This window comes from Microcebus murinus, chromosome 8, assembly GCF_040939455.1.
Source record: "Microcebus murinus isolate Inina chromosome 8, M.murinus_Inina_mat1.0, whole genome shotgun sequence".
In the NCBI taxonomy this organism is placed as follows: domain Eukaryota; kingdom Metazoa; phylum Chordata; class Mammalia; order Primates; family Cheirogaleidae; genus Microcebus; species Microcebus murinus.
Window position 1 is genome coordinate 29,089,061 of NC_134111.1, and position 23,398 is coordinate 29,112,458.

At 37.9% G+C, this 23,398-nt stretch overlaps 1 non-coding gene across 1 annotated transcript; it reads right to left on the minus strand.

Annotated features, from left to right (window-relative positions):
- Positions 1–20,607: 20,607 nt before the first annotated feature.
- LOC142872819 (U6 spliceosomal RNA) lies at positions 20,608–20,714 on the minus strand. Its single transcript, XR_012920905.1, has one exon. It is a non-coding gene; the product is annotated as a U6 spliceosomal RNA (small nuclear RNA).
- Positions 20,715–23,398: the final 2,684 nt, after the last annotated feature.

Genomic DNA, 23,398 nt, shown 5'->3' on the forward strand with positions numbered 1-23,398 from the left:
ACTCCTATGTGGGGGCATGAGGCTATGTAGGAAAAGTCCTTGGCAAGAGGTTATTGATATACTTCTATTCCTGGTCCCAGACCTGGAAAAATAGGTTACCTTCACAGTTCACTTGATCACTTTACTTCTTACTATCTCCATCTGAAATCACCTCCTGACACAATCATTTTCCAAATTTCTGTGGTCAAAATATAAAACTTAATCATATTTATTAAATACTTTGCATCCTTAGAAAAAACTATAATATGAATTGCTAATAATGATAATGATTCCATAGGTGAGAGGTTATCTCAGAAGCCAAGACAATGTTTGTCTAAAATAAGGGCAAAAGTTTTGGATTTTTATTTAAACATACATATTAATAACAGGCACAGTAGCATTGTGTAGAGCTTTGGAATTAGACAGTAATGGGCTCAAATCCAGACTCCACAACTCCCCAGATGTATGACCTTGTACCAATCACTTATCCTCACTAAAACATAGTCTCTTTTATCCATAAAATTATAGCATCTGGGAAGGTGACTGTGAGGATTATATGAGATAATGAGTATAATGTACTTAGCAGGTTCTGGACTCAAAAATGGCAATTGCTATTATAAGAGTAGACCACAAGACAAATAGTCAATAAACACATGAAAAAATGTTCAATGTCACTAATTATCAGGGAAATGCAAATGAAAACCACAATGAGATATTACCTTACCCCTATTAGAATGGCTTTTATTTAAAAATCTCCAAACAATAAATGGTGGCATGGATGCAGAGAGAAAGGAATGCTTATATACTTGGTAAGACTGCAAATTAGTACAACATCTATGGAAAACAGTATAAAGATTCCTCAAAGAACTAAAAGTAGACCTACCATTTGACCTTTTTCCAGAGGAAAAGAAATCATTTTATCAAAAAGACACCTGCTGTCAAGTGTTTATTGCAGCATAATTCACAATTGCAAAGATGTGGAATCAACACGAATGTCCATCAACTCATGAGTAGATTAACAAAATGTGGTATATGTATACCGTGGAATACTACTCAGACACAAAAAAAGAATGAATTAATGTCTTTCGCAGCAATTTGGTGGAGCTAGTGACCATCAACCTAAGTAAAGTATCTCAAGAATGGAAAAACAAACATCACATGCACTCTCTAATAAATTGGAACTACTGAGGGGTATACATGGGCACAGAGGGAAGTAGAAATCATGAAAATCAAGCAGAGGAGAGGGGTAAAAAGAAGGGACAAAAACCTACCCAACAGATACAATGAACACTACCTGGGTGATGGGCACACTTATAGCCCTGACTCATGCATTACAAAAGCTATCCATGTAACAAAAACATGTGCACTCCCTTAATATTTTCAAGTTTAAAAAAAGTACCAATTTTATGTTACCTATAATGGGAAACAATTAGAAGGTTCTAAAATACGATACACATTTTACATTTTCAGAAGATTACTCTGTTGTGAAGAAAATGGAGTACAGAAAGAGAAGAAGCTAATGAAGGGAACATTGTTGGGAGACTGTTGACCAGGTAAAGGGAAACAGTAGTTTGGATTTGGATTTTTACAGTGGAAATGATGAGAGTTGAACAAATTCAGGCAATATTTTGAAGGTCTCATTGAGCAGACTCTGATGGTTTGGCTGTGGGAGGTGAGAAAGAGAAGGATCCAGGTTTCGAGCCTGAGCAGTTGGGTGGATGGCGGTGTGATGTAGCAGATGCTGTGGTGTGCTGCCCGAATCCTTCCTTCCCACGTTCAGGGAAAAGGCTCTTATTCCCCCAGCCTCTGGGAGTGTCGGCTGCTGATTGCTCATAGCCAAGTCCCTCCCTGGAAATTGCTCTCAGCCAAAAGTTGCTGCCTTACCCAAAGTTAAACATCCTCCTCAGAGACAACCTCCGTACAAAGCATGGTCGATAATGGGCTAACAAATCTTGGCCCATTAAAATGTGAGGCAAAATACAGAACAATTCTAATGTGCCCCCACCCTAGCTACAGGGGTCCACATAGACGCATCTGAGGCCTCTGTTGGAGGATGCAGTTCAGCTTCTCTCTCTAACCGATCTTGCTTCCCACCCCCTTAGATGGTGGTGTTCCAAAAAACCCTCCCGATAATTTCATTTACACAAATCTATTCCCAAGGTATCCAATCTAAGACAATTTGTGCTAGTTGTGGCCCTTGCAGAGTTTAAAATGAGATTTGGGACCTAGATCAGCTGCTGGCAGGCCAGAGATGAGACCCCTTTACTGACAGATACTGATAGCTATGATAGCATGCTATAGTGGGTTCTGTTAAAATTACCACCATTGGTGAACTGGCATGAAATACTAGTAGAACGGAAAGCACTAGTGGGTGTATTAATTATTACCTCAAGTGATCAATATGTTCAAGACTATGGATTTGCATGGTTCTTTCCAGAAATTGTCAATGAACTGAACAAGTATTAACTTGCTCAGTCTGAGTTTGAATGATCAGCAATTTGAAAAAAATAAAATAAAATAATAAATAAATAAATAATAAAAATAAAATGTAAAAGCTAAAGAACATTTTTAGCAAAATGTAAAGGGATATCCATCTGCTCCAGATGCAGGGCCGACAAGGTGAGTATTAAACCCAGGACTAAAATAGAAGATTAGTAGAGCCCAGAGAAGATTGAATTCCCAATCACAGTAAATCTGATAACCATGGTCAAGGTTCTGATTGAGGAGTGAGAGTCTGAAAGTGTAAGTTGGCTCTCTGGGTTGATGTACTAAAAAATGTTGAATCAGGCCGGGCGCGGTGGCTCACGCCTGTAATCCTAGCTCTCTGGGAGGCCGAGCCGGGCGGATCGTTTGAGTTCAGGAGTTCGAAACCAACCTGAGCAAGAGCGAGACCCCGTCTCTACTATAAATAGAAAAATTAATTGGCCAACTAATATATATAGAAAAAATTAGCTGGGCATGGTGGCGCATGCCTGTAGTCCCAGCTACTCGGGAGGCTGAGGCAGGAGGATTGCTTGAGCCCAGGAGTTTGAGGTTGCTGTGAGCTAGGCTGACGCCACGGCACTCACTCTAGCCTGGGCAACAAAGCGAGACTCTGTCTCAAAAAAAAAAAAAAAAAAAAAAAAAAAAAAAAAAAAAAAAATGTTGAATCACTAGGTTTCCCTGAACTGACTTCCCTGCAGAAATGGCCTGTCTCCCCTGTTAAAGGTGTATGTTCCCCTATTGCTTAGTAAAGATATAGAGGCATCTGCCTTGCAAGACAAAACATGACCCCTCAGGATTTATCTCGAACTTCCCAAATGGCTCCAAGACCAATAACTGTGAAAGTATGACATGATCCAGCTGGAGAACTGAGTGTGTTGAGAGAACAAAAGTAGCATACCCTAAAGGAGCTTCAGGATATAACCAGTATATACCAGAAGAAGTTGAGACAGTAAACATGGCATTGGATTCTGAGAATACTGGGACAAGAAGAGGAAGGTAGAATATAAAGCTGGAAAGGGGAGAATTTACTTTTTAAATAATTTTATTTATTGAGAGAAATGTATTGATAAAGAAGCACTATTTGGTAACAACACTACATTTAATATTTTATAGGTCAGAGTTCAACCAGAGAAACAAAACCAGTAGGAAATTGTGTGTGTATACATATACACATACATATATGTATACATATGCCTATACTCACACATATACACACATATGTAGGTACATGTACACACATGTGTGTGCATATATACATATATAAAATATATTTTTTATGAGAAACTATCTTACACACTCATGGGTGCTGGCTAAGCATGCTCAAATTCATAGGGAAGACAGTTAAGAAGGGAAGATCAGGAAAAAGTTGAAAGTCCACAAGCACAGGGCAAAGTTGTCATCCACCAGTATTTCTCTCTCCGATAAAAGCCTCACCCCTGCATTGAGGGACCATGTTCTACATGGATAGTGCCCCCTACTTAAAGTCAACTGATTAGGAACTTTAATTATATCAGTAGAATTTCTTCACAATAACACCTAGATTCGTGTTAAATAACTGGACTGTAACATTGGCAAGGTGACACACCAAAAAATCCATCATCCATGATTTCTTAGATACAACACTAACAGCACAAAGAAAAGAAAAAATTAGTTAAATTTTACTCGATTAAAATTAAAAGTTATTGCACTTCAAATGACAGCATCAAAAAATTAAACAGATAACCCACAGAATGTGAGAAGGTTATTTGTAAATCACCTATCTCTCAAGGGACTTGTATCAGGAATATGTAAAGAACTCTTAAAGTTCAATAATATAACACAAATAACTCAATTTAAAAGTGAGCCAAATATCTGAATAGTCATTTCTCCATGATTATTTTATGCGCCAATAATCAGTTGAACAGATTCTCAACATCATTTTGCATCAGGGAAATGCAAATCAAAACCACAATGCAAGGCCACTTTATACTCACTAGGAGGACTGTGATCTAAAAAAATAAATAAAAAAAGTTTTGGAGAGGATGTGAAGGAATTGAATCTCTCATACACTGCTGGTGGGAATGTAAAATGGGTACAACTCCTTTGGGAAAGAGTCTGGAAATTCCTCAAAAAGTTAAATTCTGACATCCTACAGTGGCACAACTGTTAAAACTTTCACAGTGCATGAAACGGGATGGGGTACTGGTGCAGGGGAATGGAATAGTTGGTGAAATACTTTGAGAGCTTCAGGAAAGTAATAATTATAAGGATTGTGAAATAAACTAAGACATTTGTTGCAACTACATTGCATCTTCCTTTCTCCCATTCCTGCTTTCTGACTGCTCACTGCCTTACAGGTGTTGTACTCAAGAACATAGCCGAATGAAACTACTTCCCGCAGATCTGCATCTTGGGAAACTTTTTGCTGAATGAGTCTTTTGCTGAAATGAGAAGAGTGTACCAGGAAAAAATTGGGTGGGAAGAAAAATTAAGATTTAGCAAAGGGTTGGGGGAAATAATAAACATAAATCTTCAATAAAGGAGAAATAGAGAAGAGTCCAGAGTACTAATGTTATTCTGTTTCTTTCTATTTGTTTGGCTTATTTCTCAAGATTCTTCCTGGTCTAAAATTCAGGACTAAGTTCCAAGATACCTTTCTGTACATTAAGATATGTATGTATCCCTGTTGAACAAATACTAAATTCTCCTTCCTTATTTCATGAATAAGAAAAATGAGATTAAGAAATTTTGTGAAAATAGACACTCTTGGAATAGTTCAACCAAAAGTTTAATGATTCTCAAAAATCACAGCATGTTTGAGATATCAAAGAATGGTTGGTCTCTTCTCTCTTACTTCCAATTATTTTGTTAATCAACTCTCTGCCATTTCCTCACTTCCTTTATCCAGGAGACTATTTTCATGTGGTAATGTTGAGGGGGCAATTACTGGAATGAAGCCCCCAAGAATAAGGCAAAAGGGGGCAGGTAAGAGGGTATTTGTCAAGCCACAAATTGATGTTATAACTGATTCACCTGCCATGCTCTAGGATTTCTGAAGCTATCTGCTTCCTAGTTTTAATTATAATTTTGATATAAGAGATAAAAAAAATCATTTACCCTCTAAATACAGTGTACTTTATTTTCTGATTTAAATTTCCATCACTGGTTTCTAGATCTGATTACTTTAGTGAAGGGGTCATGAATCTGAATGCCTAGAGAGGGGCCATCCAATGAGAGCTAAATGCCAAACTATGGATGAGATTAAAAAATAAATAAACTGGCCAGGTGTGGTGGCTCGCACCTGTGATCCTAGCATTCTAGGAGGCCGAGGCAGGAGGATCATTTGATCTCAGGAGTTCGAGATCAGCCTGAGCAAGAGCGAGAACACGTCTCTACTAAGAATAGAAAGAAGTTAGCTGGACAACTAAAAATATATAGAAAAAAATTAGCTGGGCATGGTGGCACATGCCTGTAGTCCCAGCTACTCGGGAGGCTGAGGCAGCTGGATTGCTTAAGCCCAGGAATCTGAGGCTGCTGTGAGCTAGGCTGATGCCTCGGCACTCTACCGGGCAACAGAGTGAGACTCTGTCTCAAATAAATAAAATAAAATAAATAAAAAGAAACAAACTGGATACATACTTGGGTTAAAAAGAGCAGCCACTACCCAGCTCCAGCCAAATGATTTCCTGTGGGAATGGGGGCACACTGGACCAGATCTTTTGATTTTTTAAGTAAAGACAGGACTGGTCCATTTTTAAATGTTGGCATTTAAAAAGAATTTAAACATCAATTTGTGATTATATTAGTCAGCTCAGGATGCCATAACAAAATTCCATAGACTAGATGGCTTAAAAAATAGGCATGTACTTATAGCATGGAAGTCTGATAGCAGGGTGCCAACAGTGTCGGGTTCTGGTAGTGGCTTTCTTCCTGGCTTGTAGACAGCCACCTTATGGCTGTGTCCTTACATGGCATAGAAAGAAAGAGGGAGCTTTCTGATGTCTCTTCTTATAAAGACACTAATATACTATATGGCCCCCACCCTCACAACCTCATCTAAACCTGATTACCTCCCAAAGGCCCCATCTCCAAAAACCATCACACTGGGGATTAGGGTTTCAACATAAGAGTTTAGCTGGGAACACAATTCAGTTCATATCAGCAAGTCAAACAAATAATAGTCTCCCAAATAAGTATTTACTAAATTACCATATTCATCATGAGGTTTCTTTTGTAATTGCCATTACATTATTATGCAATTTCTTTTTAAAATTTATATTTGAAGAACTTATATGTCATCATCCAACATGGCCTCTGCAGAGGATGTTCTCTGGGTTGACAAGGTCTTGCTGAACACTAGGTCTGCTGTTTGGGTGGCCCCCTGTGTAGACATTACTACATACACAATTCTACACCATCTCTTCCACTGCCAGGCTATTCCAAACCTGAGGGCTAAAGCCTTTGTGGAACTTTTCTACACTATTTTCCCCACCCATCACAATGATGTAGCTAATTCTTTCTTATATCAGGGTCAAAGGTCCCTTCCTCAAGAAAGAATTCCTTATCATCCAGACTTTGTGTTTATCTTTCTGCCGTATATTTTCATAGCAACCCAAGATTTTCTTTTAAAACATTTACCACTGTTTTTAATTTTACATTTATTTGTGAATTCTCATACCCCAGCCAGACTGAAAACATCATGAAGGCAGGGCTCAGGTCTACTTAAGTCAGCACTATTAATACAATCCCAGGGTCTAGTATTGGACCTACAACATATGGTGCTTGACAAACAAGTGTTAAATGAATGAAAGTATCTTCCATAGAAATTATCCAAGAAAGAGGGGAGATAAACACATGCTTCTACTCGCTATTATTTTTGTACAAAATATTATATCCATTTCAATTACTCACTAAAACATAAAAGTTATTTTAAGATTGTATGATATATCTAAAGATTGAAAGAACACTAGCCTATGCTTTGTTACCCATCAGTACTCCAGCTCATTGTCATCACTTTCTGCCTAACTAGGTTTTGGCTTTTGCTATAGTGAGAAAAACACTTTTACTCTCCCGTGGGTATTCACTGTCTATCCTTAGCTAGTGAGTGGCTCACCTTGCTCCTTAATCCAACCAACTCAGTCAGAAGCATAAAAGCTTACCATGAAATTTCAGCATCCTAGCTAGATTGACTAGCTAGGATGATATTTGCATTAGAAACCACCAGTGGTTGGAAATGTCAGCCCATCAGTATATGGCAAACCTTGTGGAATTTTGGCTTGTCTCTGTGAGTGTCTGCGCTGTCCACTCTTATAGGAAATATATAAAACCAAGAAAATACCCCCAAATCACATTTCATGATGCTACTCTCTTCCCTTATGGCTTTTTTCTCTCCAGTGAGAGTTTTGTCGGTCATATTTCTCTCCTCAATAAGTCACTCCTCTGTAAACTTCCCTTTCCAGATAAAAGAGCCAAGTCTTCTCTTTCTAAATGCTGGATTTTTTTTTCTTTTGAAATGTCCTGCTTACATCTTAAAATAAACAAACACATACACCTTAATTGGAATATTAAAATAAAAGCTTGAAGAAGGGTAGATCTACAGAATTAATATTGAGAGGTTTATTTGCCAAAAATGAGCTCGGAAAATTTGCTTTGATTTATAATTCATTTGCCTCTAAGACACTGTCAAAATATTAAACAGCAGTCAACCACTTTATAGAATGCCTATTGTATACACTATACTCTTACGTGCTAAAGGGTTCCTGAGCTTACAGTGTTTATAATGTCGTGAGAGAGAAAAATGATTTGTAAAAAAAATAAACTAAATATAGTGTCATTTTCTATGCTGAAAATAAAATTATATCAAGAGTCAGAAACCCTGTACTCTTGGTCTTTCTTGGCTCCTTAGAAATATAAACTATAATAATTACTTAATCTTTTGTGTTACCACATAATAAAAATAGAGATCTTATCTACCCTATCTCACAGAATAAAAAAAGATAATTTATATGAAATTGTTTTGAAATTTAAAATGTATGTACTATGTAGGGTATGCTATTAAGGCAAACAGCAGTACAAGGCACCTTATCACAAAATGCCCATCACTAAAAGGGACAAGTGTTTCAGAATTTAGGATCAGAGAAGACTTCACAGAGGTGTGTTTAAAATAGGTAGTACATATTTAGGCTGATAATAGAATGGAATTCAGGCAAGTACAGAAAAGGGAGTAAAAACTTGCTGTGAAAAGTGCTCTCTTTCCACTCAGTAGGGCAGAACACGGAAAGAGGAAACAAAGTTTACAAACGAAAAATCAGGATCAATGGGGATCGTCAAGTCACATGAAGTACACACATAAACATATATAAAAACACAAATAAATGTATTTTTTTTCTTGGGCATATTCTTAAATTTATAGAGGGATATGTGTATTAAGTTATACCAGTATAAATTTAAGAATAGGCAAAGAAGCAAAATGAGAAGATTCATCATCCGTAATCTTACTATGCAGAGTAAGCCTCCGGTAATTTTTCTTTCATCCTTCCAGACATTTTCCTTGTTTATTTGAAACATTTTCTCTGTAATCATTGCTTTCTTGTACATATCTTAGGCATGTTGTGGTATCTGGTAGGCACGTAGTAGACACTGAATAAATGTTTACTGAACTGAATCTAAGCTTTCTGACTCATTTCTGAATGAAGTTTGGTAATACCTTTTGATTTGTTCTCCTTAAAATTGAAGTTTGGAGAATGATGTCATTTTTTCGCTTAGGGTTTATTTTTGCTAAGCTAAAATCATCAAAAGTAACCTCAACTTTGCATTTTATCAGTTCTCTTTCTGATTGTATTGATGTGGTGGTTGCAATCCAGTCACTTGTACTGACTTTGAATAACTATATATTGCTGCATTCTAATTTCTCTAAAGCACAGGTTGCTTCATGATTGATCAGAGAAATTAGGTGGCTACAGTCAATTCCTTGTGTGGGTAGAAACTTAATGGACATTTTCTTATTTTTCTTACTTCTAGTTAAACAAATACATAGTTAAATTTTTTTTAAGTTGTAAAGTATAATGAAAAATTTAAATCATTTATAATTATGTGACCCAAAGATAACCACATTAACAGATATAAATGAAATAAAATGCATTTTAGACTTGAAAAAGTATAGATTGACACAAACTAAGAGTGATATTTTGATATTTTCCTCTCAACGCAGTAGCAGATGGTTAGTTGATTCAAAATTAAAGCATGAGGTTAAATTACACTATTCTTACATCTGACACTCATATGTGTGTGTGTGTGTATATATGTATGTGTGTATAACTATATATATGTATATAGCAGAAGTAGGTTGGTATTCCCACTTAACCACCCATTTTCAGGAGTTATATATATAATTTTTAAACAACTTCACTTCCTTTAGTCCTTCTAACATAGACTTCTGAAAAGTCCCTGGTTTTTACCTATTTGTTTGACAGGTTCATCCAGATTGACTCCTCTATTAGAAAATAATCAGAAAACAACTTCATCAAAGAGGTAATATATAAGAATGGCTTATTCTTTCCACAGTGTTCCTGAAGTCACTTGTGAAAAATGAAAAGATCTACCCACTGAAAATGTTCCACCACAGTCTGGGCAGAAGTTGAGAAATGTTTGTGTGGGTACCAGAGACTTGAAAACTGAAGGGCTGAAGCTCCTTGGGGAAGCTCTTGTAGGAAATAGCCAGCTGCAGTGGTGTTTTTTAGGACCTGTGACCAGCTCTACTTAGTCAGGGGAAGCACTTGGGTGCTCCAGGAGGTGGATGGGGCTCTGGAACTCTGAGGGGACTCCTTGTTCTCCACTACAGCAGATGTGTGTGGAGGAGTGAGGCTGGGTGGGGCTGGGTCAGATAAACCTGCACCCAGGCTCCACAAGGGTAGACACAAGAACTATCTCAGCAGAGGTCAAGGGTCATCTCTCAGGCAGCTGAGGAAATTGACCAGAGAGGGGCTGAAGAGGCCCCACCAAGCTCATGGGGGAGGGGCCATCACAGCCTTGCTGTCAGGAGTGAGTTTCACTCTTGTCCCTCCTCCCCCGCCCCATGTGTCTCCTCCTGGCATCTGGCCACAAGCAGGAGCTCAAACTAGCTGAGCTCACCAGTAGTGGCATTGCAGATTGGGAGCTTCCCTGACCGGGGTCCTGCCCCAGACTGAAAGTGTGGCTTTCTTATGGGGAGAGGGGTACTCCACAAGTGCATTGCAGCTGCGATCCACACTGCTGTCTTCTTTCAGTTCTGCCCATGTGGGCTCCTTCTCCTCCCAAGATTAGTTCACAAATCTCCCCTCTGTGCCCTTAAGCAACACAATTGAGTCCTGGGAGTATGGGATCTGGCCCGATGACCTGTCTCCTGGGCCCCCTGGTTCAATCCTTGACCATTCCAGGGAGAAGTATGCTGGTCCCAAGTTGCTCATGGGGTGCTCAAGCAGAGTTAATGTCCCTCTGCTTTGGGTATGCTCTGCTTTGCTGGGGCAGTCAGGCAGGCAGCACTGGGGAGGGCTCTAAGGCAGGGAGCTTGAAGTCCAAGTACCCTTTGGTTTGCATGCTGCAGGTCTCTAAGAGAAAATGTGTGAAGCCCACTCTCTGTAGATGCCTTGGTGTAAAGGATGCGCCAATAGAGGGGAAACAGCCACTCCTGAGAGCCCTGGCTCAATCGTCCCTTGGGGCACCTGTGTCACTTGGCAGCAGCGGATGGTTGAGGACTGGGAGAGGAGAAGAATCTGAATGGAGGACAGCTGGCACCCTGGTCCCCTTTGTCCCTATCCCCAGTAGGCAGCCCACCTAGAACGTCCAACCTCTGGGATCACACAATTCCCCCAAGACCCACTGGTCCATGTGGCCACCACAGTGTGGGCAGAAGTTGGGAAATGTTTGTGTGGGGACCAGTGACTTGAAAACTGAAGGGCTGAAGCTCCTTGGGGAAGACAAAGGACACAATGGGTGGAGAGGCAGTATGGCACCCTTGGCCTGGGCTCAGGTCTGTGGTAGGAGGAGTGAACCCAAGGGGCTGGCTGCCCAGTGCACTGTGCCTAGTAGAACTGGTTAGCAGGAGCCAAACACCAGAGAAAGGGCACTCTGCAGGACCTGAACCTTGGATAAAGTTTCACGCTACAGGAAGCTGACAAGCAGGGAACACTGGAACTGGGAAGAAAAAACACCCCTTTCTCCTCCAATGTCTCCTATGCCCCTTTAATTGGCAAGACTTAATATCATTCCAGCTGGTAAAGGAGAAATATTTACAAAGTCTACCTCCATTATCTCATAGCAGGCAAAGTAGAGTAGATTTGGGACTGAGAGACAATAACTGAAATCTGGCATATTTGTTTTCCTAACCTAATCAGATGTTTCCCTGCGATGCTTTAACACCAAAACCAGGGATTATTTCTTTATCTGTTCAATAATGGAATCTACAAAAAGTGATTTTTTTTCCCCAAAGATTTCCTTTCTTATTGATTGGTTAATACTTGGCTGATTCGTGTTCATGCTGTAAGCTAAGCCACCTGATGTTCTTTGAAATGTGACACAGGAACAGAACATGTGACAAACTTCAGCCCCCATATTTGCACAGCCAGAGGCATTCCCATTAGGTTTATTTGCCTGACTTGCTCCGGGCTTTTCCCAATATTGAGTGCTCAGTAACCACTAATTGAATTGTTCTTTATTGGGTACGAAATATTTTCACACTGGAACAACATTATTATTTTCCCAAAATTTAGCCAGGGACACCATGGCTTAATGACAAAGCTAATAAGAGTCAGAGTTGAAATTCAAACCAAAGTAGTATATTTTAAAATTAGTACTTTTTCTAAGATCCTCATTAGCTCTTAAGTTTATACTGCCACCTAAAAAGAAACAAAAAAAGACAAAATATTTTCAAAATATGTTGCAAATTATTATTTTTCAAATTAAATTTCTGAAATATTGTTTCAAAATATTTTGGAAATTACCAAATAAATTGTAATTGCCACTAAGGAAGAAAAGCACTTGAGTATATGAAGGTTGGTCCAAAGCTATGATCAACATTTTGCCATTTTTGTTTTGGATAAAAAGCAAGGAAATTGGCACAAGACTTTTAACAATGGGCCCAGTACTCATGAAGAAGATGAATCTGATTAATATATTTCACTTCAGATTAAATTCAGCAGTTCAATTGAAAATTTGAATTCACAGAAAATGGTAAGTTACCACAGTCTATTTTGGTTTATGTAGACTTATACTGAAATAGTTTTTTTTTTCAATGTCTTTTTTTTTCAAATAAATTAACTGAAATTAGCCTTATGAACAATATTAGGAGATGCAGTTTCATCTCATTGCTGTGATCATTGAAAAGACAAATTGGGAAAATGACATGAAAATATCAGACAAAGGTGATTTTAGATTATTTTTCAAAAATACATCAAAGATACCTTTATAAAGAAAGAAAATTAAGTTGCAGTTAACTGGTGAATGGATAACTTTTAGCAATCTTCTGATGATGTAAATGACAAAAGAAAATAGATGTGAGTTTTGGTAATCATAATTAAAAGTGTACTATATTTACTAAGCATTAGCGTGACTTGCATGTCTACCATGTAGTAATTGGCCTAATTCATCATCTCATTTTGATTTGACACTCAGGTTATAACCTCTGTAAATTTTCACTCTAAGCAGGAGATGCACAGCCAGCTTTGCAGAGTGATGTCATAGTTTGCCATTTAGGTCCTCTCCACCTTGTTCAATCAGCACTTACCTCTTGGACCTCAAAGCATCATATAAGGCTATATTCCATCAGTGCTCCCGTAATCTCAGGGCAAGAGAGCCCCTGTTAAAATTTGCAACAAACGCTCAGTGTGTTTGAGCTAATGAGGTACTGACTTTTAGCCTGTGACAATTGACCATCGTAATGTACCTATCTGAGTGCCCTGAGCACATTTTAGAGAAAGCCAGGGTAAATTGGATTCTTGATAGCACATTTAGCAGAAGTCAGTCAATAGAGGTTAACATAATTCTCAGTATGCAGTTTTAAATTGTACACAGTGTTAGGGTGACCATTTCCATAACAGACTGGACTGACATGCCACACAATGGGCTTTTGGCCTTCCTAGCAGATGGGCCTCCCTTGGTTTTCATCCTGAATACAGCATTAATTGAAAATGCATTCAGTTCAGAATAGAATGGCGTTTTTTGTGGGAGAGCTGGCTTATTGTTTGATTCAGACAAAGAACCCTTTATCTGGTGAGTGACTTGTCATCTTATGTAGATGTAAGCTATGTAAAGAATGACTTTTCATTAAAGCAAGTTTAGCATATTTGCAATTGTCTTTGGTCAGATGGGAAACTTTCTGGCTCAAATAGTGGAATTGTATACTGTGGTTTATGCAATCCACAAGTTGATTCTATGTGGGAAAGCAAAAATAATAAGAAGAAAAGAGTTTTGTTTTTGTTTTTTTTTTCTTGCCTGCACAGGATAACTGTGCCAAATAGCAATTTTAGAACGCATTGAGGAAAATCCACTAGTGTACAGGTGGCAGAATCACCAAGTTATCTGAGGACTGAATGCATACCCTCCTTCTTCAGATCAGATTATAGTTCCAAATTCCTAAATTTGGCTATTTGGCTCACCCTGAGTTAAAAATATCTTTATTTCTTTATCAGCTTTTGGGATTTTCCTATCAACTGTTATATAATGGCCCTCATTAACCCCTCTAATGGTGCCTCTGACAACCCATCCTGAACCCACTGCTTGTAAATAAACTTTACACTGTTCCCCTGTGCTTCATACTGTCTGGCATACAGTGTCCCTATGTTGCCTCCTTTCACTGCTGACAATATGATATCCTCCTGTAGGCCTAGAACTTCTAAAATTGAATTAATAAAGTGGAGAGGGTCTGACATATGATGGTACAGCTTTGTGGACAAAGCTACTTTTCGTAAGCACATCCCTGGCCATTTAAAATGCTACAAAATTCTCAGTACTCCTCATCCCATATGTGCTTCCTCGCCATTGGTAACATTGGGAAACGAGGAGAACTATTAAGAAACCCACTCTGATTTGAACCAATCTGACCATTTTGCAGTATTCTATCTTGCCAAATACCCCTCAACTAAGGGCTGCGGGGAGGTGGAGAGGACCCAACAGAACCATCTTGAAACACGCATCTCCTTTATCATGGGCCTAGCAGGGACCAGAATCCAGAGGTGTCCTTGATCTTTCCCAGAGACCTCAAGCACTTCTATCCTCTCAAGCAGCTCAACTGGCTGCAGGTAAAGTGCTGTACGCCTCATTCAGGCACTGTACATTTCGAGTAGATGTGACATTGAACATCAGAACACCAGAAGTCATGGGGCAGGGTGAGAAAAGAAAAAAAAGACGGTGGAGAAATAAGGCCTGTCCTGGTGGGATTTCTCCATGAATTTGTCTTCAAATTTTGAGTTTTGTGATTTCCACACTGCCACAGAACAACCAGAATGTTGCACACTTTACATAATGAACTTTGCATGCTTTTATAATTCCTATTTGATATCATTTTGGTTTCCCTTTTCTCCCTTTCATGATATTTAATGCTATGTTTTCAATTTATGTTGAGAGATGCATTACCAGGTAGGAGTCACATATTATGGAATGGTCACATTCTATGTGAGTCTCTGTCTTCCTTAGGACTAAGCTACTGGCCACATTGATGCCCTGTTCTAGAAATAGAAAAAGGACCCATAGGAGACAAGTTCTAAACTTTTCCCACTATTCCCTTTACTATTTTCCTATAACAATGTCCCATTTCTATATCATGGTCATCAGCTCAGTACACCAACTCATTCCCTCTAATCTATTTTTCTCACCCCCAAAATGCCTTAATGTAGCTAACATATACCTATCTCCACCAAACAAATCCCTCAAAGAAGTTTATCTTTGGAGTGAATGTCAGTATCTATTACTATGGATGGATACCGGAGAGAGTTGTAGTTAAGATTGTTTCTCAGAACTCTGGATTATACAATACAAGGATCTGCTAATTCCTTCTCTGATGCATATTTGTTTTTATCTTCCATAGAGGTTTTCCATCTCCATGGTAAAAGTAAAAACATTTACTGCTTGACTTGATCCACCAAAATGTAATCAAAACACAATTCACTTATCTTCAGACATAGCCCTTTAACCAGGTAAGATTGAATTATTATACTATAGGTACTTTAAACTCTATTTCTTCTAGTTCAATGTTTCCCAAATTTAGTGTTCAACTGAATCACCTGGAAAGCTTGTTAAAACACAGATTGCCGGGTCCTGTTTCTAGAGTTTTTAATTGAGCAAGTCTGAGGTGGAACCCCCCAAATTACAATTCTAACAAATTCCCAGGTTATAATGATGCTAGTCCACAGTTCAGTTTGAGAACCAATGCTCTAGTATGTAAGCAAAAAAGGGTTAAGAACAAAGAATTTAGTGATGTTATACTTCGTATATGTGAAAACTTCAATAGTAACTATGGTAAGTTTTGTATAGCTTAGTAATTTACTAACATAAACCACAAATATTACTTTTAAATTTCATTGCCAACTGAAATCATAAACTTTTCTGGGTAGTCTTAGATATGTGGACAAAAGTTCACAGAAAAATCACCAGATATTTCTTCATCTTGCTCTTTAGGGTACCCTCTGTAAGGTGAGTAACTTGATTTCAAATGCCTTGTGCTTTATTTGAATTTGCCAACATAAGCTTTTTTTTTATTATTAAGAATTCTGGTTACATGGGTGATTGTGAAATCATTTGGAAATGACGAACTTTTTTTTATCCCAGCTGTCAGCTATAATACTCTTAACACAAGCCCCTAAAAGGGAAAGAGACTGAAGGCAATTGGGCAATCAGTTACTCATCATGGCACAGCCCGTCCCCACTCTGAAATTGTACACCGCAAACATTTTCTTCTCACGCATATCTCAAAAGGCAGTTCTCTCTTTTACTTATCAATTCAATTCCTTCTTGATGTTTTGCATAACTTTCATCCCAGAGTTCATAATATCGTGCATCCCAAAGGTGATCCCCAGAACTCATGAGGTTTCTCCCTCTCTCAACCAAAAAAAAAAAAAAAAAAAAAAAAAAGTAGAATTAGGAACTCTAAATACTTTAACCTTTAGTGACAACAATGACTTACAAAAATTTCTACCAAAAGGACTTTCACTCTGCCATAAAATGGAAGAAGGAGAAATCTCATTCTGTTTCCTAATTACTAATATTAATACTTCTTTTTAAAATATTGATCAAATAACATGCCAAGCTGGGATCATGCTAAAACTTTCAAAATAATAGCACTACAAAATTTATATGATTGTGTTGGATGAACAAATAAAATTATCAGGTTGTAAGGAATTACTATCATCTGCCTTTGTGCAGGTGAGTGTTTAAAATATGCAGCACTCATGTTAATTAATTTTTATTTTGGGAACATTTAAAAATAACCATTTTATTCCTAAAAACTTGCAAAATATATAAAAAAAACAGGGATGAAAAATATAAATTATGTGTGAACTCTATACTTGGAGATAAATATGTACTTTATACAAGGATATAAAAGGGATTAGGCTAATGAGACCAGAACAGAATATATCACTGGAGAAAGTTGCTGAGTTCTAGGTAATTACCCTGTTGGAGAAGAGAAAAGGAATGTTTTCTTTCTATCTCAAGAAGTGAGAGAGATTTGGGCTGGGCATAGGGTTCACACCTGTAATCCTAGCTCTCTGGGAGGCCGAGATGGGAGGATTGCTCAAGGTCAGGAGTTCAAGACCAGCCTGACCAGGAGTGAGACCCCATCTCTACTAAAAATAGAAAGAAATTAATTAGCCAACTAAAAATATATAGAAAAAATTAGCCGGGCATGGTGGCACATGCCTGTAGTCCCAGCTACTTGGGAGGCTGAAGAAGTAGGATTGCTTGAGCCCAGGAGTTTGAGGTTACTGTGAGCTAGGCTGATGCTATGGCATTCTAGCCCAGGCAACAGAGTGAAACTCTGCCTCAGAAAAAAAAATTAAAAAAAGAAGAAGTGAGAGGGATTTGAAAGGACATGGTAGCAGTTGTTATGTATTTTCTAAAATGTGAGAGCACACAACGACTGGCATTTGAAACCCACCTGGGAAAACTAAATGCAAAAGTTTGTGACAGGAGAAGAAAAGGCCAACAGTGGGAACAGCTCTACTCCTTCATTTAATATGGCCATTCAATATGGCGAGAGTGCATGGGGTCCTCTGGAGCCCAAGTGGATCCTGCAAGAGGGACTAAGTGGAGATACCTGGCAGGAGTCTCAGCACTAAGAGGCTATGGGCTGTACCATCAGGGCAGGAGCCAGGGCATAATGGTGTGTCCACGTCAGAGACCTTCACTACCCAAAGATCCCCTGCTGAACATCTAGAGAGCACCAAACAATGCCCAGAAAGAGACTTTCCTGCTCCTTAACTCTCTCTCTTGTTCCCACTTTGGTAGGAGGGTTTGGGCAGCCTTGGCTGAGGACCAGGGAGGAGAAGGGAACGAGAATGTTGGGGCAGGAGATTGCTGACCACTCTGGCTCTCACTGGAAGTTTCTAGACTCAGCAGGGGAAGGGGATTATCTCTAATTCTACATGTAATTCAAGTTTTGACTATGGAAATGGTCATTTTAATTATTAAAATTATATCGCAACTAAAAGTAACTACAGACCTTTTCACTATCAGAATTAACAGATTGTGACCAGAAAAATCATGGACCTCTCCTGGATTTCATCCAAGGAATGGGGAAAAACTAGCTTACCCAAAAGAAAAGGACAAAGTTGCATTCTCTTAATCTCTGTAGAATCCTGCTCTTTTAGTATAATAATATGTTATATTGCAAATTATGGTTGTGCCAAAACATATTAAACTAGTTTCTTAATTTGTTTCTAGTTCATCAACCTTTCTTAAAAATCCCCATAACTTAGACAGTATTTTCTTTCTCTTATTCTTAAGTCTTATCACATTAATAGCCATGAAATTCTTCCTTATTAAAAAGAAAGATTTAAAATTGCACTTAAACATGGTGCCTGAAACATAGTCATAGTAGATAATCAATAAAGGTATGTTTAAATAAATGGATGAACAAAAGCCCATTTCTTCTTGCTTTCTCACTGCATGAAAAAAATAACAAAAGGAAACAAAATCCTTAATTCTAAACAATGTTAAAATAAGCATTGAGTTATTCCTTATTTTAAAAGCCCTTTCATTTTAATATCAAAAAATGTAAGGTACAAACTACTGTGTAGAGATTCTAGAAGTATAATCAGTGCTCTATCATAGGTGTGTGGTGAGATAGCACAGGCTGAAGCTTTCTGCACTAAAAGATAACTAAGAAACCTAAAATAGGAATGGGAGGGGGTCAAACTGTTAAAAGGCTAAGAACAGGCTAACAGCACTAGTTTCTAGAGTAAATTAGATGAGGGGTCATGGCTAGAGGGAGATACTTTAGACAGCTGCCAAGAGAAAGTACAGTTTGAGCAAAGCAAGTACTCAATGTCTTGGGTTATTCAGAGTCACAGAGCTAATAGGCACATGGCAGAAAATGAGGCGTCGGAATGAGAGTGAGTGCCCATCATGCTAGGGGTTTCATGAATCAATTCTCTTGGAGGACCCAGAATTGCACTCCCATGATGGGGACTTTGTCCTTCTCAAGTGGACTATACAAGAATGGTTGTCTGATTCTCAGGCCTTTTCTAAGGACACCAAGAAGCTCCTACCTTATATGGGGATTCTGCTTACCTTCATTATTATGGATTTCTGAAATCTGTTTGTAAGTTCATCAGTGGATAGCAAAAGAGGAATGAAATAGAGGGAGAGGATAGTCTCAAGTATGAAGGAACAAGTGGCAGGGTATTGTTGCCTGTGGCTAAGGACCAAGGAGGAGGTTGAATAAAAGTGATGTGCTAAGGACAAGTGCTTTGGCAACACCTTTTCCTCTGGCCAGATCACCCTATTCTCTAGTTATCCTCCCTAGAGAGCTAAAGATTTCCAAACTGAAGAGTTAGGTTAATTGCCCCAATTCAAGGGTGATCAATTTATGATTCCTAATGGAAAATTGTTGCTACAAAATCATTTATATCCAAAAAGGGATACGGATAAACCTTTAAGAAATAGGAAGTTATTGCATCCAAATTTGGATCATTTCCAACAGTATAACATTTTTTCTTGGATTACCAAGATAATTTTATGACATTGGCAGACACACAGCTCTCTCCAGCAATCTAAGTGTCTTCCTGTCTTTCTTGTTACCACACGTTAAATCAGCAGTGCATGACTTACAATTTGACTTGCTTCGTTTTTTGCAAAGTAGTCGGAACTTGATTCCATTCATGAGTGACCTTTGTCTTCCCTCTCAGATGCTGATTTGAGCAACATTCAGATCACTTTTATTTCATCTCCAGAGAGAAGAATTTGGTTGCCTCAGGAGTGAGAGAACTTAATGACTGATTCAGTAAAGCACTTACCAAGTCAGTATTCAAAGCCATCTGAAATAGTTGGCACAGTTGAACAATAAATGGCATTACTCTAATAAGTTGGGAGAGAATAAGACTGTCCCATTGTGCCTAGCAACTGTTAGACATTATGTTCTTTCTTGGAATCTAACAATGTAATGTTTGTTTCATTCAGCACTCTTCATTGTTCCTTAAAACAAATAGTAAGATAAATTGTACCAGTATATTGAGAATATATATGTATGCGTTCATATATTTACCCCCACATATATATACCTATATATGTATGTGTATATATATATATACACACAAATGTATGTGTATAAAGCAAATGAATGCCACTTTTGAGATCTGATCATCTGGCCAACCCACAAATAGATAACCATGTCTCAGAATAACCAGGTTTATTTTAATATAACTGTGGTGATTGTACACAACAGAAACAATACAAGAGGACAAAAAGAAAAACTGACACAAAAGAAACAGAATAATAAACTGATAAGAGTTTAGGGAAGGCTTTGGATTCAAAGGGATCTCTGTCATGTACAAAAATGTCTTTAACTTCTTTAGTCTTTTTATTTTTTTTTCAGCATATTATGGGGGTACAAATTTTAAGGTTACACATAATGCCCTTGCCCTTTTTCTCACCTCAAGTCTGAGCTTCAAGTGTGACCATCCCCCAGACAGTGCACATAAAAATATGGAACACTTTAGGAATTTGCGTGACATCCTTGAGCAGGGGCCATGCTAATCTTCTCTGTATCATTCCAATTTTAGTGTATGTGCTGCTGAAGCGAACACTCTCTAGTCTTTTTAGATGTCAAATGGGGATGATATTAACAGCTTCATCCCAGGGTTAGTGTGAGAATTAAATAAGATAAGACTTCCAAAATGTTTAGCAAAGAACTAACAATTAGTAACTACTCAATAATATGTTAGCTTTAACAATGGCTCAATTAAGTTTACAACTGTACTTGGTTTTAGACTTTGAATATGCTCAATTAGGTGACACATTAAAAATTAAAACATAGGGTAACACTGGGATGTTTATCCAATATCAATCTCTGTTAGGTGTATACTTTAGTGTAAATTACTTACATTTATTCTTGGCTGTATTTATCAGGTAGCAGATAGAGAATTTCCATGAGGTTGAGCAATTCAGATAGAACTATATATCTGGTATACACAATTCATGCTACATAAAAGAAAAATAGCCTTGTACAGAAAGCATATTCTTTGCTCTGTGGCATGCACATGTGAATATGAATGCATGTGTGTGCACGCAGACATGTGCACTCAAGCGGTAAAGCCAAGGGAGGCATATACGGAATCACACTTATGGTTGGAATTTGATGTGTTGCTACAATTCTGGAGCATGTTTGACAATTAGCAATGGCTTAAATGCCTAATATACTTAATGACTCAATACATACCATTAAGTTGGTTCCTTATACAAAAAAGAAGATACAAAAAAGATTGGTGGGTGATGGTGATTAGCCAAGTGAAGTGAGAAAACAGAGCAGCTGCTCTTCCCTGGACTTCTCTTCTTTTGAGACTGTAAACAGTGGGGTGGATTTTTCTGAGTATTTTGCTTGTAGAATTTAAGCTCATCACAGTGGAAAGAGCCCACATCTATGACAATGCTTATATGGTGCATCTGAATTTTCAAGGATTCTTAGTTACCTTGAAGAGCAAGTAATCACAGACCAAGATTATTCCCTATGCCTACTATTATTATAAAGCAAATAATAAATAAAGCAGAGAGACTCACCCCTTCTTTTTCCTCCATAGAGGTCCAGAGGTCTTCTGCCCTTCTAACTACATATATCAGGGTTCCCCCACCAACCAGGAAGAATTGATAATCTGATTGATAGGCACCAGAGGTATTGATCAGGCTACATTTTACTGCTGTATATAAGCTTAGTATGGCATAGTGGCAATAATCCATGTTTCTCCTGTCGTCTGACTCCTGGGTGCCATTGCAGTCAGCACAAACAAGTGGGCAGTCATAGGGGTGAAAAAACTACTTTCTTCTCTCTTGTCCATCATCTCTCTCCCTCCATAGGCATTCTTGAATATAAGAATTCCAAAATTTGGGGCAAGAAAGAGTCTCCATTGGGATTTTGAACCCAAGCTACATTCTTGTCAATTTACCAGAAAGTCTTTCCCTTAGGCCAGACAGAAGGGGAGGCAGGGAGAAGAAGGGCTGGGATAAGAGGAGTGTGTCAGGTGTTTCCTTAGCCATTACTGGTGCAGTAATGTGTTTTCCATGTGACTATTGCACCTTAATTATGCAGTTTCCTTTATAAAATATTCCAGAAGAGAGAAGGGATAAACAGTAGGGTTAGAATAAAGTTCACCTTGGTCCCTTAACAAGGATCAGAGTATCTAGAGAGTCCTCCAAAATTGTGGTGATGCAGATTAAAGCTGAACTTCACAATAAATAGAATGCAAAAGTGTGCTGAAATATTACACATATACACATATAATCCACATGACTCAGTAACTGAAATTAATTATAGATCAATGTAAATAAAAATACTATAGAAACTAGGGACAAACTAATATACCTGGAATATTAAGTGATGGTTATTTTATGACCATCTACTAGATTTTAGATATTTCATTTTTAACTTGTGACCATCATAAACATTTTAGGAATCGAAATTCCAAGTCTGGGTACCATATGAAAAATTGAGGCAATCTGGATGTTCCCAAATATCTATTCAGCTTGTATTCATTGTTTTAGCTCTATGTGGGTATAACCATAATGCTTTTCTTCAAGAACCATGACTTTTTATGTATTCATTTATTCATACTTTGCCTTATTCCAAAAAGGATATGAGGCAACAGAACACCATGACTAACTATCTGAGAGGAAGTTGCTTGTCATGCGATTAATTAATTTGCCTTTCTCTATTTTTTTTAAAAAAATGTATTTTGGAAGATCATGGATTTAACAGAAGTCCATCTGCTAAAACAGGGAAAGGAAATTGGAATTTCTTATTAATACCACTTGACCATTTAATAATAATTCAATGAACTTTTGTTTAACTCCTGCTATGTAAATACATGGCTTTGTAGTAATATTACTTGCATTGATGTGATGCTTGATGTATTTCAATGTTCAATGTCTCATATGCTCCTTCAAACTTTAAATAGGTCATTTAAAGAAAATTCTCTCCCTCTCTTTCTCGTTCTTTCTTTCTTTCTCTTTCTCTCTCTCTCTCTCACACACACACCACACACACATCCTTTAATATTAGCAAAAAACAAACCTCAAAAATAGAAATTGTGAAATCACAGTCTCCTGGCTGGCAATTCAGCTTTCTTTTCATTGCCCTGTCCCATGTTTTCAAAGGAATAAGAACTACCTCCATTTCACCCTCTCACCTGTGTGAGACCTCTTTATAAAAAAAAAATATTTTTCTGTCATGCTTAACAGTAGAAATGAATTTAAGATCATTAAATAAAAGACATTAGAA